General features: G+C 40.2%; 1 protein-coding gene across 1 annotated transcript in view; it reads right to left on the reverse strand.

Annotated features, from left to right (window-relative positions):
* Positions 1–13,363, reverse strand: part of VSNL1 (visinin like 1) — a 109,038-nt gene extending 95,675 nt beyond the window's left edge. The window contains exon 1 of the mRNA XM_004418312.3: positions 13,168–13,363. The gene's annotated coding sequence lies outside the window, so the exon portion shown is untranslated. The remainder of the gene's footprint in view (positions 1–13,167) is intronic.
* Between the last annotated feature and the right edge of the window lie 4,211 nt (positions 13,364–17,574).

The raw sequence follows: 17,574 nt of genomic DNA on the forward strand, positions 1-17,574 counted from the left end.
GCAAATTCCCAGCTCTCAATGAAGCTCATTTAAGAGCCGTTGTATTGAGTAGGGACTTGAAGGACCAAGTACTTGTTCAATAAATTACCTGGAATACCAACAGCAGCCCTCTTTAGTTCTAATTCTTAAGGTATTTGTCAAGTAAGTCTATAAAACTAGATTTAAGAAAATCTTCTGAAAGCAAAAAGCAACCTCTGTCTCCTTTGCTTAACTAAAAAAGAAAAAGGCTGCACTTATATCCAATCCTAGACAACCACGAAACTGGAATATTCTCACTGTTATAATGAGGCAAACTCAGTTGCTATGATAACAATCAGTGGTGTCCAAGCTAGATCCAAATTCAGAGAAATGACGTGATTCTTGCTTATCAACCACAGGGACCAATAACTACAATTGAGAGAAGCTAGCTGGAATATTGTATGGATTTTTAGCCTTCTTTCTATGGTTTCATCTCCCAGTGAGTTTCCATTCACAGATGTGTAACCTCACAGACCTATTACAAAAATCTGAGCACTCCTTACCAGCAACCTCTGGTTAGCATTTTAGGAAGTGGTTCCCACATAACATAGAAGAAGCTGCTCAAATTTACATTTCCTAAATAAGCAGGAAGAGGCAGTACAAGAACATTATGTTACTATCACTGTGCTACGAACCCTTATAAATACAATGTTCTGAATTCAACCATGTTTTAGATAAAGTACCCTTTAACTTCACAAATGGTTGTTGATGTGCCCAAAGCAGGAGATGGTGAGTCAGCTGTGCTCCGCTCCATACTTCTTGATTATGAATTAATTTAGTTTCTCAGTTTAAATTAAAACCTCCTTGAGGACAGCAAATACTACTTTATTACTAAAAATCAAATGTCAAACGTGAGGGTTCTGCTAGGCGTTTAATATAGATTATTTCTAGTTTTCACAGCAATTTTGTGAGACAGGGTACAATTTACATTTAACAAATGAGAAGACTGAGGCACAGAGAGATTAAATAATTTGCCTAAGGCCACACAGTCATTAAACGGTGGAGTCAGAATTCAAATTGATATAAATTCTGATTTATAGTCCAATATTCTTTCCATCTTCCCATGCTGCTGATATCTGATCTTTAGAATATTTAAATTATCTTATTCAGAACTTCTATTTTATACTCTAAGAAACTGAGACCCTGAAGAATGAAGTGACCTGTCCAAGTTCATATGAAGGAAAAGTATATGAAGGAAAAGTAAACTCAAATCTGAATCAGATTAATTGCTTCTTTTTTCTTGTCTTTTTGGTGAGGAAGATCAGCCCTGAACTAACATCCGATGCCAATCCTCCTCTTCTTGCTGAGGAAGATTGGCCCTGGGCTAACATCCATGCCCATCTTCCTCTACTTTATATGGGACGCCGCCACAGCATGGCTTGACAAGCGGTGCATAAGTGCGCACCCAGGATCCGAACCTGTGAAACCCCGGGCCGCGAAACGGAGCATGCGCATCCGCATCCACTGCGCCATCGGCCAGCCCGCCTCTTTGTTTTCTTTAATTGTCATCTCTGCATATTATATTAACCTCTGCTAACATGACGTGATATTGTAATTTTTTCTATTATTTTTAATGGACATGAAGTTAAAAATATTTTACAATATTGTCATTTTTCTGAAATGTCCTTCCTTTTCATATGGGAAACCATACAGAACTACAAACATGTCAGTAGGGGTGATTCAGAGCCATTAGTTATTAGCCACTTTGGCACAGTTGTGGTCAGATTTCCATCCAGAAATAAAATGGGAGTACTCTCAAGGCATCAGTAGCCAAACCACTCCAAAAAGTTTCCTCAAGCTTCTTGGCCTATTATTCTATTTTTTCCTTTTTTAGGAAAAGTTTTAGTAAACTTTTTTAGGAAAGGATTATATTAGTAACCCTCGGAATTAATCTTAGGGGTATCAATTTCATTTTCCAAAAGTTAGATAACTTGTTCAGAGGGATTAGGCTCATCTTTAAAGCCACGTCTCTTTTATCAAGAGCATACTTTTCTCTGATGAAAAGCAGTCATGTCTTATCTAAAACAGTCTGCCGTTAGTCAACCGGGATGTTTAGACCTTATTTAGATCCTGATTCAAATAAACAATAACAATACTTACGAGATTTGAATACTGACTAGATATTTGATGATATTAAGTAATTTTTTTGGTGTGTAACGGTATTATGGACATGTTTTAAAGAGTCCTTATAGATACATATTTAAATATTTATAGACGAAGTGATATACATAATGTCTTAATTTGTTCAAACTAATCCATTGGAGGAGGAAGGATGGGGACAGAAGTGAAGCAAAGTGGTCTTAATAATGGTTAAAGCTCGGTGATGGGTACAGGTGAGTTCATTACACTATTCTCTTCCAACATATATGCTTTCCAGAATAAAAAGTTTAAACAAACAAACAAAAAGCCTGTGTAGATTGGCAGACAGAGCCCTGGGTTTAAATACACCTTTATCACTTAGCAGCTGTGTGACCCTGAGCAAATTCCTTCCTGAGACATAGTTTCTTAGTCATAAAATTAAACTTACCTTGCGGAGCTGTAATGTAGGCTCAATGAGGCAATGTGTGTAAATATCTAACACAGTGCCCTACACACTCTAAGTTCTTTACAACACTGCTAGCTAATATTATTACAAAGTATAAATGATCTCTGCTTTCATTTCCTCACTCTTGTTACTTAGCCTAGAGATAACTTCCAATATTCAGATGAATCTGATTTTTGCTAAGAGCGTAAGATGAAAGCCATAAATAGTCTTCTACAGAGCACCTCTTTGGAAGAATGTCATCCTTTTCCAGTTTCTCCTGTGCCATTTGGTGACCTGGATCCAGACCACTTTCCTCTGCCACTCCAGTTCACACCAATTTCTTCTTTCTAATACCTACACCAGCAATTCTGCCTTAGACCTCTTGTTTTAGGAACGAATCATATGCCATTTTGTATTGTTCCTTTTATCGTCAGTTTATTGAATGGGTTAGCTATATGGCTTTGTTTTCTCATCCCTGCCTCAAATATGCTCTATTGTGTTGCCCTTTCGTATCCTGGGATGATAACATTGGGCTGATCTACATCTTTTCAGGTCACTTTCAGGTACCAGAAAGGTGACTGTTTCTAGGTATTAAAAAGTTCTGTCTAATTTAAGTATATATCCAACCCAACCCTTTCTCAGCTCAATTTTGAACTAAGACGTCACAATTTAGCAGCGGCAAAGTGATTTCTTTCGTCCTGCTTGCTTCTCTCCTCCATTATTTGCTCTGCTGTGTTTAGTGAGGGGGCAAGTAAAGGGGGTTCTACAGGAAAGGGGCAAAGTCTTACTAGACTGGTGCTGGTATATCCTGGCCATTGACACTCTGTGAGTCAGATGCCCAAATGATGCTTCTCGTTATCCTGGGGTATTTGTGGACTCTTTAACAACTCCTGACTGCAGATTTCCAAACTTCACATTTGACTATGGGCAACGTACAGTTGACTTGCTGCTACTCCCATTCAGCTGCCCTCCAGTGGTGCACCTCTCTAAAGGGAACCTAGAATTTCATCAAACATGGTATCTTCTTACAAAGAACTTCCAGTTTTTTAGGAGAGCTGGCATGTACACAAGTGACTATCAATCCAGATACGATAAGATGACTGAGAGATAACTCTTGGTTAGGATGACTAGGGAGAGTGCCTAGGGAAGAATCAGATTTTGATAATGAGGGCTGGGAGCTCATGAGAAATGATTTCCATTGTCCCTGAGGAGAAACCATTGTCCCTGTTGGCCTACCCTGAGCAGGCACAGAGCTTGTCCAAGACAAATTCCCTTTGGACACAGGAATACGTGGGTCTCTTTTGTTTCTCTCAGCAGTTTCACTGCCCTTACATGGTTCAGATCTACACGCCCGTGCTGACTCCAGGAATGGAAGGCCCAGTTACCCACATAGGTCTCTCTTAACCTCAGTAGGATGAAAATCTTATTTCCAAAGCTTCCCTGGTAGAACAAACACAAGGGCATGATCATAGCTGCCTTTCTTTCCACAAGAGTCTCTCTGGAAACTGAGACACGCTCACTCCACTGAGAAATGGCTGTGGGTTCAAGTTGTACAGCTGCAACATGAGAAATCCTGAGAAAAATCTAGAAGATATAGGTGTATCTCAAACCTCAAATAATTTAGGTTTTCCCTCTGGAATCATTTTACTTCAAACTCATTTTTTCAATTTAACTGTGAAGACCTGGTTACAGATATCACAGATTTATCATTCTACCTTAGGAGCTGAGGTGGGGGAGGGTAGGGGACAGGGGACACATTTTAATAGATATAACTTTGATGTAATAATTTGCACAAGATCAGCACTTTGATTCTTAACTTATCTTTTTAAATCAAAAATGAACTAAAATTTTAAAGTTGAATGATAATAAAATTTCCTACCATCACATGGCACTATATAATCTACAGAGTATGTTCAAAGTCCTCTCAATCTCATGATAACTCTTAACTAGAGAGGGTAGGTAATACCATACTTATTTTACATGAGGAAACTAAAAGTTAAATAACATTTCCAGGACTCATACTTATGATGACTACAGCACAGCTGTGATGCCTAAAACATATATCTAATGACCCCTAGTTTTATGTACTTTCGACTCCGTAGTTCAGCTTTTCTCTGTCTAAAACAGCTTTTCTAACTGGGTTCTTCAGAACTCAATGAGATAGTAATAAGCATATTTTAACATAAGTTCTCTGAGCAAACAGGTTTGGAAACATAAGGTTAAACAAAGCTACACAGATATTGGAATCTTTACAACAGGACCACTCAGACTTAGTATTAATATGAAAATGTGCACTCAGAATATCTAAGAGTGGGATGTAATAAACACTTTTTCCCTCAAAAAAAGTTTTCACGAAATTCTCTGAGGAGATATAACTATCAATATTTTGGAAATATTTCTTTATAGAAACAAAGTCTAAAATGCCCTTACCACCACATTTAAACCACTCTCCCTTCAACTCGGCCACTTCATTTAGAATGAGAAAAACCTCAATACGTCTTTCTTTTAATGCCATCTTATAAGTGCTGATTTGTTATAGAGCAATTTGCACTTAAATATTTTGCTTAAAAAATGTCAAACAATCGATGACAGTACATTGAACTTATTGTGTATATATCATGTATGTATGTATGCATCTGTATGTATGTGCATCTCTCCCTCACCTCTGCTTTGAGAGCCATCCCTCTGCTCTTAGCTAGCGTGTATTAGTGCACACTTTTACAAATACTCAGCAAGTGAAGGCTCTGATATGCTGATCCTAACTCAAACATGTTCTGCAACATATATTGTGTGCACCACTATGGCCTCTCTCTCTGCCATTTATCTGGTATTATTTGATGGACATTTATTTCATGGACAAAAGATATGTAAGTAATAGTGCTAGACCTGATACAAAAGAAGTGAAGTAAGAGTGTCACTGGAATGTTTCCCAGGTGCTCAAGGCACCCTGGAGGTAAACGTACAAAAAGAGAGGATAAAGGTCAGAAGACAATTCAAAGTGGGCAGATGTCCTCTGACATTATTTACGAAGAGCACCATAGATCACTGGGGTGGGGGAGGATTGTCTATGTATGTATAGATTACTACATTAGGTCTTCAACATCCCTATAGGGTAAATACTTTATCCCCATCTCATAAGTGAGAAAATAAGCTCAAAAATTAATTTGAATCTCAAGTCCTATCCAGTTCTGTAAATCACCCAAGACTCCTACTATACACAAGAGCCTCAGAATTTAGGTGCAACTTTTGTAGACTTCTATGGGGGAAAAGGATGCTTCTTTTTAACCACAGATTATAAATGTACTTGAAATTCCCTAGTAAATGGGGCGCGAAATAGTTGGAGAAGGGAGAAAAAGCTAAGGGGAAGTGAAAAGGCTCTGAGAAGAGCTAAAGACAGTAAGGCCATTTTGGATTTCATCTGAGTGTGTGTGCGTGTATGTGTGTGTGTGTGTGTAGAGGGGCTGGAAGCGAGTTTTCAATTCAGTAGGAAAGAGGGCTTGGGAGGTATATTTCCTTATCGTAAAAGCCCTGGGAGAAAAAATGAAAGCTTAGATCACGTAAGAGTCCTCCCACAGATAAGCATTGAAAGGTGAATCATGAAATGAATTGGAATAATAAGGAAGGTGAGGGGAGAGTATCAGATAGAAATCCCTTTTTTGGAAGATATGAAAGGATAGAAGTATCAAGGTTCAATATTTAAACCAAGAGGCAGGGCTCTTGAAATGTTTTTATTGAAGTTCAGTGATCCACTAGAGGCCTGGGTGGGTGACAAGGGCCACATTATTTAGCTACTTGAAAAATAATAGTAGATGACCTTAAAATATATTCAATGAGGAAACAAGCTTAAAAATGTGCTGTTAGTTCCATAGTCTGTCGTGCCCAATCATACGCTGGTATTATATGGTAGGGTGGTGATGATAGAGAAAAGGTAGAATGGAAACGGAATGCATTTAAAGAAAGAATGAGAGAAATAGGAAGTTTGAGGCCTCAGTGTAGGCACTTCCAGAAATTCTCTCCTCTATGCATCTATACCACCTTTTTGTTTCACTTAACTTACTGAATTGCATTTATCTGTCTTCCCCATTAGGCATAAATTTCTTGAAGGCTGGGATTGTATCTTATTTACTGTTGATTCCACAACGACTACACAGTGTTTGCCACATTTACTCAATAGGTATTTGTTTTATAAGGTAGGTAAAGCACTGTGAACTGTTCACTGCTCTCCAACATCCCCTTTCCTTATTCAGAGGTTCCACTATGAATGGGATTACTACAACTCAGAGACCAAGGTGCTTTAAGAACTATAGAGTTCTGATGAAAGGGATGATAATGATAATAATACCTATCATTTATTGCATGTTTTAATAATGAGGCATTATATTCTTTACATATATAATCTCCTATTTTCTGTTCAAGAATCCTGTGAATTAATATTTTAAATGAAAACTGAAGCTGAGAGGTTAAACAACTTATTCAAGGTGATAAAACAAACTGTGCAACTGGGTTTTTTATCTAAGTGTATCTAGCTTGAAAACTCTTGTTTACATGTCCTCTTATAATTTCTTTTGAGCCAGTTGAAACCTTGGTGAGAGCTGAGGAATATTCCCCTTTACAAACTAAAAATGAGGAAAAAGTAAATGGATAGTTTTCATCTCACTCTGAAGAAAGAATATCTTCATAAATGTTTAAAAGAAAAACTAACAATTTTGTAGTTTTGTAGATTGTAAATTTGTGGAATTTAAACTTATTTCACAATTCCTTTTTTATTTTTCATAGAACTTCCCATATAAGCAAGAAAGTAAACACCAAGCACTTTATGTATAAACTTCCAAAACACTTGAATTTCTGGAATAAACAAAACTGATAGTCTTCCATTAACTCCTAACATCAAATGCCAAAGAATTCCAACAAACAGAAGTTGCTAATTGCAAGTCAGACTTGTACAGCACTATTTGATACGTTCAAAATAAAGTATTATATTAATAATCATGTCACCTTTATTGATAATGCTTAAGGGCCCTCCAATATAATATTTCACTCATAATTTAAGATAAGCTTCCAGGAAATCAAAAGTAAACATACTAATCACAAATTAATAAAACTAATGCAAAATATAAAACACCAGAGACTTCTGGTGCACCAGAGATTTCTGCAGCACCAGAGTCCACTATTTTAAGAAATCTTCAACTGCAATAAACATTCTAAAATATGAAACAACAGAAATATTAGGGTTTAGTTGTTTGCATTAGAAAAAAATTCACCTAGGTTCCAAAATACATTTAACATGTTAATGATTTGCAAAAAATCTATTTACATTCAGCTCTTCAAAAGTTCATAGTCTTTCAGAGCCTAAGAGATAATAAACAAGATCCAAAGAAAGGAGAAAAAAATACATTTAAAGTGACAGATTTCTATTTTCAGAAAAGTCTCTATATGAGCAAGAATAAAGAAAAATAGGATTCATTCTAGCGATCTATAATAATTGCAAGTAAATTTAACTGATTTGTTAACACTTTGCCTTTTATGGGCAATACTTTATAAAAATGAAATCTTTTTAATTAAGAGAGCCCTACTTTCTATAAAAAGTTCAGCAATTATTGTATTAGATATATTGAGCTTGAAGGCCACTTGGTGAATGAGGCTACTCCAAGTCTTAATTGTAATTGAGAACAACAGGAAATAGATTGCTCACCTGGAAATAATACAATAAATTGTTAGAAATGCAGTGCATTATCTTTTAAAAAAACAAACAATTGGTGGTTACACAGCAGGTCATCTGTGTTAAAAATGCAGTGAAGTAAGGCAGAGGAGAAATCCAGAGAAAGCATAAGAATCATGACAAATTACCTGACTTGCGTGCTTTAAGGTAGCTGATAAGGGTATAGAACATCTCTTTAATGTATTCACAGGCACCTTATTATTAAAGTGTCAAACCTCTTTGAGGATTCTTCAGTAATTTCCTATTCCATTTCTGTTTCATTCATTAAATAGTCTCTAAAGCACCCCCAAAATCCCCATTTGTGAAGTTCTCAATGAATCGGGCTGAGAGCAATTCAAACTATTTTGATTCACTTAAGAGAGCATAAGTGATCTTTAGAAACAAACTGTAAATGAGAAATGCAGTGTCGTGGTCCCTTCACAGTGTGAACATGTTAAAATAATAACATAGATCAAGAGACCCATGATCTAAATAAGCGGTCCACCTAGCTACCATAGTCTAGGCTTAGATTTCCTCTTTGCCTTATTAATATCAATTCTTATAAATAGGTAAAAATAATTTATATTTTTACTTATTAAGAGATAAAAAGGAGGAGGCTCATGCAAGTGGATTAAAAAGCACTCTTAAAGGTATTAATATAGTATTTTTATATCTTTACTGAAAATAAATTATAAAATAATCTTTAGTCTAGCTTTTCCTTTTAGTAACATAAAGACATTTAAAGCGATGTTAATTGTGCACATGCTTTTAGTGGAATGACAATCTTGATATAATTTACAAGATACATACAACTGATTCTTATTAGAACAAATATTTAATTGACATATATTGTAGAGTATCTACTTTAAAAGACATTGTACAGATATTGTGGAAATATGAAAAAAGTCATTAGAATCTCTGCCTCTGTGGACCATGATTTCATATTGTAGATATATCTTTAAGATATTGTAGATATATCTTTAATATACTATATTTTTAATGTATTGGAGAGATGGATTAGGTAATTTATATAGACCTCCTCCAGCTTATATACTGTATTAATTATGTGAATTAACCACTGGGATAGTAGAAATATCAATCATTTATTAATTTATTCCTTTTGATACTCCATTTGATAATTCAAGAAAATTAATATATTTGTATGTACTTAACTAACTGAGATGTACATTGTCAATTTCAACCTTAGATCAACTGAATGTGATTCCTCCTATAAGAAGAACCCTCCTATCTTCCTAAATAATCACTAATGTTAGGAGCATAATCACTCAACACAAAGAAAAAGACATTTAGAACAACATTAAAATATATTGCTCTTGTGAATTAGGAAACCATGAGTTTGATATTGATGTTACAGCTGTCATTGTATGAAACTCCCCAGGGAGCTCCTCAGCAATCTTTGGAATCCATACCTCTACGCAATCCAAATAGAAAACCTATAGCTTGCCCAAAACAACATTTCTAATCCTGTCATCCTATTGCACAATGTGCTTCACAGCACAGCAAATCAAAGCAGGGCACTTAGCAGCTACAAGCCTAGGTTGTTTGCAGAGGCTGCTGCCTGGTGTTCAGAAGACTCTGAACATGCTTGTTTTCAGAATGGGATAGCGAGACCAGGTGACATCTGACCCAGGAGCATTGGTTAGGGATGAACTCTATCCAAGACAGAGCTCACCTCAATTCAGTAAAGGTTTACCACGAGGGGAGGGGTTAAATTAAATCGTTAATTGGTGAATGTGTTCAGAAACTCACCACTTTGCTCCCTCAGCTTCCTCAACAACTTCCAAAGGTATTTAGCTAATCTTTCAAACGAGCAAGAGACCCAGATTCTGTCTTCCTCAGGCATGCCCTAGTACCCCAGCTTTTTCAGGTAAGAATTCCTGGCATTTTCCCAGAGGGGACATTTGAGGCGGTCTTGGTTATCTTTCTGAGTGCCTGGGAGATTACATTTTTGGTGAAGGAACAGGAGGGCCTGGATTATCTTAAAAAGGGCTAGAGCTTTATTGTATAAGCACTTGGGAAATTTTTAGGGAAGGGAGAAAATGAGGGAGAAATAGGGAAAGCACGTGAGTGGAAAGGAGAAAAAAAGGAGGAAAGAGAAGAAGGGCCAATTAGGCAGGTATTATTGCCTGCTTTGCAGTCCCTGTCCAGCAAGAAGAGCTGTGCACATGCTTTAAAATCTCTCAAGGTTTTAAAAGCTGCACTGCTCTCCTCTATAGCGCCTGCTTCAGATTGAACCAGCGGAGCATTCTTCTTCAGTCTCCCCTCCTCCCCCCTTCCCCTGCAGGTGGCTTCATCTGGAGGATTTCCATGAAGGCTGCAGACAGTTAAGCATCTTGGATTTGGGTTCTGCCTTCTAGGAGCCAGAGGAGAGCTGGCAGAGCCCACTGTGTGTTTACACTGCAGCTTCCTCACTCTGCTGGGTCCCAATCCCTCCAGCTGCAGCAGTTTTGAAGGAGGCAACACAGGGAAAAGAGTGAGGATGGAGCCTGCAGTGTCTCTGAAGGCTGGATTCCCTGAAGGATTCTGGGAAATAGAGCAGAGAGCGGATAGGGATGAGCCTGGGCAGTCCTCAAAGAGGAGCTGACGATTCCAACTGGTTTGCCTGTTTTCTCAAAAAAACTCCAAGGATCCCAAAGAAATTGACTGAGATGCAGGGGAGGCCAGGAAGGCCAGACTAAACATCTAATGAGGTGGGTATATTAGAGGTGAGGGGCAATGGCAAGGAGAAAGAAAGAAACCTTACAAAACAGGAGAGGCGGGGAAGTGCAACGATGTGAAAAGGAACCCTTGGGACACTTAGAAAGGTGTGCTGGGGAGCAGGCAATTATTTATTTGAAGATTTCAACAATGTCACTGAGGGTGCTAAATGTGCAGAGAGAAGGGAACATTTCCACTCAACATTACTTTTTAATTGCTTATTCCATAGACTAGAAGTTAATTGACTTTTCCCTAGCTCCATGGCTCTGGGCCTCAGTTTCCTCATTTGTAAAACATGCGGTTTGGATTAGATGCTTTTGAAGGTGTCTGCCGGAAGTGACCCTCTATAACTGTCAGCCTATGAATCAGGGTATCCCAGAGCAAACTTCTCTGACATGAGCTTTAATACCAGCTTCCCGCTTCTTCCTCCCATGTATCACCCATGTATCAACGCAGGGCAACACCTGCACCATTCAGGGAGCTGACTCCAACTCTCAGTGATGACAAGGAGTATGGCTCAATTATGACAAATGATTGGTCTTTCCGCCCTGGAGTAAGGAAGGGAGGAACAGAGAGGGCAGTGTGATTTACACTTTGAGTTTCCAAGGAGAGGATATTCTCGAATTTCCTATTTCAAATTCCATCCATTTAAATAAATTATAAATTCTTTTGAAAGATTCCAAATAGTGGGACTGACTGAAGGGCCAAAGAGTCCTATAATAATCTGCCCTATTTGGGGAAAGTTTATTTCATTTCATCCCAGAAATTGGAGCTGCTTTTTCCATGGAAATCCAGCACACACTGGCCATGCTCTTCTCTTGTCTGTCTGCCTCATGCCATTCTGCCAACCTGCTTCAGTGCAGCATTTTCTGGAGTTATTAAATATCCAAGCTGAATGAGAGTGCACTTATGGGTGAGGTGTTCAGTGATGCAGGACCTCCCCCCACAAACACACACACATGTAGGCAGTTTAAATGGTAGTGGAGATAAAATGTGTTTTCACAAGGATTTCATTTGTAATTTGTGTCAACCTGAAATTCCTTTAAATTAAAAAAATTAATATGTAGACATACAACTCCCTTGCTCCTCTTGTCTTCAAGTGAGACGTGACACACAGATAGTATATACACTTGTATTTTCTACACCCACTAGCATTTCCATTTCATTTTAGTCTCCAGAATATGGACAGGAGGGCAACTCTAGAAAAATGGATTCCCACTCTTGCATCTCCCAGGGCGCTGATCCATGCAGTGCTGAGCACTCACATGGATCATCACCATTTCCCCCCAACCCCAATTCACCAGCACCCCTGAGGGGGTTTGACCTTGCAAAGACCCTTCTTCTATTTCTCGGCAAGGAACAACCCATTTTAACTCAAAACACAAAAGGACCTTTTCTCCTTTAAAGAAACATTACCAAATGTAACACATCTGGGTTTACATTTCTCAACCCTGCATTCCGGAATGAGAATACCGGATGCAAAAGCAGGGAACTAGTTCGGGTCTGACAGTCTTCATTCAGCGACTCTGAGTCTCAGACTCCGTTCAAAATAGACGGCTGACTGTGCGGTTAAACATCTTTCCTTTTTTTCTGCCCATTCACCATCGTGACGAAAAAACAAAACCGAAAAATTATCTATTCATTTTTAAATACTAAGAGAGAAACGTGCTTATTTTGCGCCTCGGTCTGTGATTCCGAACACTAACATCCCACTTTGAAATCAACCTGATTTCCACACCACCTCGTCCATTCAGTTTTACTTAGCAAACACCTGCACGGCTCTTCCACAGTGAGAAAAATGGTGCCCCAACCCCACGGATGACGGGTTGGTACTTGACTGGAACCGCTCAATAGTTTTATCAGCAACCGGAAAACTTCACAATCGGTCAGTTAGCTACTTACATCTTGTAAGGAAATCTGCCTATTTATAGACAAACTAAAAAGCACCTCTGTTTCACGTATCTTAAATCTTGCCTAAGACAATCCCCCAAACACGCCGCATGTAAACACTCCCCCTTCCCCCATCCCATTATTCCAAGAGGTTCCCTGTGGACTAACAGCACATTCAGATCACCAGCATTAACCAAAACAATTGTCACCATGCATTTAGACGCATCTATGCAAAGTATGTGACAATAGCCAAAGCATCTCCCAGACAATTGGCTGTACTACATGCAGAAATGCAACGAAGATTGTATTTTCCACTTACAGTTATAGCGCTGCGCACGGTCACTTAACGAAAATGATAAAACTCAACAGTTCTTTATATATATATTTAATTCGGGTAAACGGTTAAGCCGTCTCTGTGTGTGGTTCTCTCGCGCTCTTTTTTTCTCTGGGGCTCTAGGCTGCTTAAATTCCTCTTGGATCGCGCCTTGCAAGCCCAGCCGCCGCCGCAACACGCTTCGGTAAGTCTCTGCTGCGGATTGGGAACCCCATACAAAACCTAGGGACCCTGGAGCTGGATGCGCAGGCGCGCGAGCCGCCGCCTCTCCAGGCACCCCCCTCCCCTGTCGCCTCCTCCCTCCGCCTCCAGCTCCGCAGCCCCAGCTTGGAGAGCTCTGGAGCCAGTGACCAAAAGGAGCCTGGCATTGGCGCATGCTCAGTTGGAGGGGCTCGGAGTTCCCGCGGGTGGATTCCACGTCTCCAGATTTTAGCAGAAACTCAAAAGGAAAGTAGATAGGAAAAGGGAGCCTGGCTACCAGAGCAGACTGCAGCTGGACAGGCGCGAGGGAGGGAGAGCTAGGCTCACCAAGCTCCGTGGTTACCTAGTCTGGTGATGAAGGCTGAGGCCAGAGATGGGACACGTGGAGCCTGCTTTTCCCGCCGCCGTCAGCCCTAGAGGGGTCCCGGCCCATCCTTTGTCAGGCTGTAAAGTGAAGGAGAAAAATGCAGAAATCCCTTCTTGGAAGGAAGCGTTCCCAGCAAGCTGTGAGCGTACTACCCTGCTCACTGTGAAGGAACACTGATGGTGGGCATTTTGCCTTGGGCCGCCGTTTCATCAGAGGGTCTGATGCTAGGACCTGGGAGCCGGGCTCCCTGGTACCCCAGTGCCCGGGATAGTCTTGGTTCAGAGCGGCGTTGGAGAAATATGTGTTGAAGGGAACTGGGTCCTAAGCTTCTTGCCCTGTGTGACCTTGGGCAGATCATGCTAACCATCAACAAACGTTTAATAAGCACATTTTGTATACACTTAATCAATGTTTATTGAATATGCTTTTGGGGGGCGGGGGTGGAGAGGAGAGAATGAACCAACCTTAGAATCTAGGCAGTTGCAGCACCAAGCCCCCTTTTGTGTCCTTGAAGGACTCATACGTTTGCCACCTCCCCCACTCCCCACTGGCCTGCCAAAGCCTAGAAGACTTGGCGAGGAGTAGTGCCAAGTGAATGTTGGACGTTTCCCTACCAGGAAAACAAAGGAAAATTCCCGAATGTTCCCTACCTGATCAGTTTCCTCAAGTGTGTATGTTTGTACATTCATTCATTCACCAATTATTCATTGACCACCTGCCTACTGACTAGTAGGCACTGTTTTATGCCTTGGGGATAATGCAATGAACAAAACCCCTTCCGAGGTTTACATTCAGGTGGGAATTGAATTATTTTCAAGGGAGGGAAGTTCTGGAGGCACAGTGAAGATTGTCTTTCTCCTTAAGCAGAGAGCTTTACAATTTGCAAAGCGCCTTCACACACCTTATTACATTCAGGAAAACTTCAGTTAACACCTTTCTGTTCTGAGGACACCAAGAGCATCTCCCGTGGCAAAAGCGCTCTAGATTGACAAATGTCCGTTCCCAGGAGGGAGCTGCTCCCGGCTGCAAGTGGGGGAATCCAGCATGGAAGAATGTGAGGTAAGACCAAGAGAAACTGCTCGATGAGTCTCCAGCGACTGAAGGCTCGTCCTAGGTGAGGGCCTTGGGCGGTGACGCCTAAGCCGCGGCCTTACGCTCAGTGTCAACCTGCCGGCCCAGAGCCCAGGAATGCGCTTTTCTGGGCCAGACGCCTCGCAAAGGTTGCATAGAGGCGGAGAGCGCTCTCGGCACTCCCGGGACAGTGCTCACCGAAGTGCCCTCCCGGTGTGGTTCTTCACCCGGTGCTGGTGACCGCGGAAACCCGGAGCGCGGAGCCGCACGGAGCAGGGCGCGCGGCCCGGGTGCGCTGTGGCAGCGGGAGCAGGTTTTGAGTCTGGCGGGAGCCAACCCTGCGCTCCGGGCTGCAGTGCGCACTGCGCAGCGGGGCTCGCCAGATGGATTCTTTCTGTTTCTCGGGATGGGGTGGGGGCAAAAGTCAGTTCTTCATAAGTCGCTTTTGTTGGCCATGGAGACAACCTCCAAAGCTTTCAAAGTAATTTCCCCTCTTTTGTCGATTTCCCGTGCTAAAGCATTTTACGCTGGGCTCTCTGGTTTCTCTCTCGAGAACAGTCTCCGCACTGCAATCTGCATCGACCGAAGGGGTCGTGGTGCCATTTCTCCGCTTCGAAAAGATGTACCTATTTATCGCGCCCTGGAGGTCTCTTTCGTGTCAATGGTCGGTTTTAGATAACTTACTTTCAGCTTGTGTTTAGGAAAAAAGGAACACTGATACTTTAAACCATGTTTTGTTGTAGGGGAGATTTGATTTAAGTGTGTGCGCTTTTGTAAAGCAGCTTTGTCTAATTGGACAGTCAGGTTTTTTGTTTTTGTTTTTGTTTTGTTTTGTTTTGTTTTTTTGGTTGTATTTGCACTGAAGCGTTATTTGGCGTCCCTAATGCAATATCTTAATTTTTAATCTCCAGCTATTATGTAGCTTTATCTTTTTAAGCTCTAATATTTTGTTGTTAAAAAAGTTATTTTTGAGTTACCCTTTAGTTTAGTTTTATGTGCAGCACGAAGTCAAAGCAGGGAAGCCAATTCTAAAAGACACCGAAGGAATGTTATCGTTTAAATTATAAAAAGCAGTTTCCCTCTTTAGGATAGTAGAATGAAGTAGAATGTAGTAGGGACAATTTAAAAAATAGGGAGCCCTCGGTTTCTTTCCTCCTTCAGTCATTTGCAGGTCTCACTGGTGAGCACAGAAGAGCAGAGACGCGCGGCGCTGCACTGCTATGCGCCCTGGGGTAGAGGGACTGGAACCCTGCTCCGTGTTGAGTGAAGAATGCCATCAGCTGTGGCAGTTGTCCCATTACTTAAAACCACGTCCCCAATACTGCGCACTGACCGCGGTGTCAGCTTTCACACCTGGAGATTTTGGGGCGTGGAGGGGGGGGCGGTAAGTCTGGACGTGGGGAAGGGAAGGGAGGAGGGTGCTATAGGGAGGGGGTTGTTTTTTCTGTAGTACCTGGTAGGGTCCTCAGTTGCCCAGAAGCAACTGAGGAGCCATTTTCCTTTCCTCAGTGGCAAATTATATTCTTTCCTTACTTCCACCTCACTCCTTCCCAGATTCAAACAAACCAACAAAATAAAACCAAGAATGGCTTTTAGGTGTACACAATTTCATTTAATATCTCCATCCACTTTAATTGTGGCATGGACAAGTTGAAAACCGAGAACGACAGTAAAATGCAACGTGCCAGTACTATAACAGGTCTAAGCTTGTGGTCCTGTGAGCTTATGGTAATATTATTTATTAGACATGCTGTGTATAAATTATATGAGCCAAGAAGGGTGGAACTTAAGGCATGGGGGCATTTAGGAAATTGGAAGAAAAATTAAGTGTTTGAAAGTCAACATTATAAAATGAAAAGAGACAGGAATTGGAAAAAGGGATTTATACTCATTTAAATTCATAAAGAATAATGATAGTAATTTTCTTGTATGGGTAAAGTGCTTTTATTTCAAAAAGCTAAGTATTAATCCTTACAGAGGAGATGCATTATGTAAGATAATTATGTTTATCCTGATTTTTTTATCCTATTTTAAAAAACATGTAGATAGACAAACAAAATAACTTCCCTAAAGTCAAACAGAAAGTTATCACCTTGAATAAAACCATGCAGCAGTTTTTCTGATGAATAAAGTATTTTGTTGTGTATGTTTATACTCCTTCTACATATTTTTCTAAAATAAGTGGAAAAATGCAAGACCATGAAGGAGTGATTCCCGGGCACTTACAGGGAGAGCTCCCTGGCTCTCCAAACAGAGGAGGGATTAAAAGTCTGAGTTTTAATGGACTCAGTTAATCATTTCTCCCAGTCCACTCCTGATTTATCTCTGTAATTCATGACTGGATCTAAATTCAGTTTGAAAGATCACTTTTAGCTGAGTTACCAATTTCCCTTACAATTTGAACAATCTACAATAAAAGTTTAAGTTCCTGCTGAGTGAATTATTGTCAAAATTTTGAATTTCCTGGAAGTCTTGGAGTCTCAGAAATGTTCATAGCACATGCGGGTGGTCTGCAGCCTCAAGAACAGGAAATGCTTTATTCCATTCTCTCTTCTACATTTGGGCCTAACCTATAGATTCATAACAATGCTCTTAAGTTGGAAATTTTCACCACTATTGTTAGTGACAACACAGAAGAAATGATGATAGCATAATTGGACTATATATGACCCCTATTTCTTTTCTTCAATGACTTTTTAAGGAGTCCCTTATGCTAGGCTTTACTCTGGTTTAGTTGTGTGAATAGCTACTAT

Source organism: Ceratotherium simum, chromosome 11 (assembly GCF_057802395.1).
Source record: "Ceratotherium simum simum isolate JZ-2026a chromosome 11, ASM5780239v1, whole genome shotgun sequence".
NCBI lineage: Eukaryota > Metazoa > Chordata > Mammalia > Perissodactyla > Rhinocerotidae > Ceratotherium > Ceratotherium simum.